This window comes from Penaeus vannamei, chromosome 27 (assembly GCF_042767895.1).
Source record: "Penaeus vannamei isolate JL-2024 chromosome 27, ASM4276789v1, whole genome shotgun sequence".
Taxonomy (NCBI): Eukaryota; Metazoa; Arthropoda; class Malacostraca; order Decapoda; family Penaeidae; genus Penaeus; species Penaeus vannamei.
In genome coordinates, this window is record NC_091575.1 from 33,986,579 (window position 1) to 33,988,538 (window position 1,960).

The following is a 1,960-nucleotide window of genomic DNA, read 5'->3' on the forward strand; positions in this document are numbered from 1 at the left end:
TTTTTTTTTTCGCAAGAGAAACTTACCGAAGTCTGGAATGAGTTGCCAGTTATTAAATTCCTGATTTATTATTATTATTTTTTTAACGTTTACTGTTAAGGTAATTTTGTGCATAAATTTTCATTACTGATTTGATATTCTTTGCGACAATTCTCGATGGCTTTAATTTTCGTACCCTGTTATTATAATATCTGATTCACATTTAACAAACATTTCCTGCTCTTTTCAAAGATACGTTTAAGAATATTTTCACCGTGTATTAAACTCCGCTCGTATTATTATTGCTATTATCAAAAGATTATATATTTCCCCGAGAAAATTCAGTTCAGGAAACTAATGCAAATGCAGATTTTATTTTATTTCTTTTAGATATTATTATTTTCATTTTTAAGCGGATAACGAACGCAAGAGCAACTCGTGTTGTTGAGTTGCCGACGAGCTTATTTCAACAACGATTCCTGGCTTGTGTATAATTTTCAATGGGACTTTATTTGGAATGTTTGTTTGTCTGTTCGTATTTATTTTTTCTTGTTTGTGTTCTTGATGTTATCATCATCATCATCATCATCGTAACCATCATTATCATAATCATAGTAATTATCATTATCTTAGTCATCATCCCGTTATCATAATCATTATCACCATCACCATCATCATCTTCATAATCATCACTATCACCTTAGTCATCATAATAATCATTATTATCATCACCAACATCATCATAACCATCACCATCACTATTGTCATCATAATCATCGCTATCACCATCATCATCATCATCATTATCATCATCATCACTCCCCTCCTTTTCTTCCTTTTCATTGAATTAACCCTATTTTTATAACTCATCACAACCATAAAACAGGAGAAATCTCATCTCTAATTACAACTTTTCTATCTATTGTCTATTGTCTATCTATCGATCTATTGTTTAAAAGTCTTCCAGAAACTTCGATAATTGATGATAAAACGGATTCGCTCAAGGTTATAAACTTTTTTCTCTCTCTCTTACTTCTTTATTGATTTTGTTATACTTTCCTTCTTTCTCCTGATCTCTCATTTTCTCTCTTTGTCGAGTATTGCTGTATCTAATCATTATTTTTGTTGTTGTTGTTGTTGTTTATCTCTGAGAATTCGTTATATCGGGTTTTCTGTTATCCTTTATGAGATATTCCAGAGAATTGTACATTGCCTTGCGCTGAACAAATTCAAAAATACTTTTAGACTTTTTTTTCTTAATCGTTACAAAACGTATTTCTGAGAGAACGTCTGGTGTTTCTTTTTTATTCCATTTAACTTTTGATAATTGTTTTCCCTCTCTGTAGTCTTCATTCTCGTCTTTCCCTCTTCTCTTTACGTTCTCTCTGTTTTTTTTTCTGTGTCCCTGTCTCTCTTTTTCTCTCTCGGTTTGACTTTCTATATCTCTTTCTATCTTTCGTTCTTACTCTCTCTCTCTCTCTCTGTCTGTCTGTCTGTCTCCTCTCTCTATATATACAGATAATAAAAATGAACTCCACACACACACACGCGCACTAATTTCCCACTCCGAAGTTTAATCCAAAAAAGTTTGCCAGTCTAGGAAATAAACTTTCTCAGTCGGAATGCCGACAACTTAAGCCTTTCAAAGCTTTCATTTCTGTTGACAAGTACATCTTGCTTGGCTGTCAGAAAGTATATCGCATTTTCATCAAAAGATTCCTTAAATTACTGCTAAATATCTGATCGAGTCGCCGGCATAATATTCTTCGCGTTGGCAATAAAACGATACGACAAAAAATACCTTGTTGTTGTTTGCCTGCCTTGCATTAGATCTTCTGCGAGTTATGGTGTCAGTTCTCGGCGTCAGCGTGGATTTTACAGGGCCTGACACTGCATCGAGTGCATTTATGGTGCTTAGAGATTTCGTCGCCGTCTTCACACAACAACAACTTGGTTCTCTTTGTTGATATCTGATCTGATT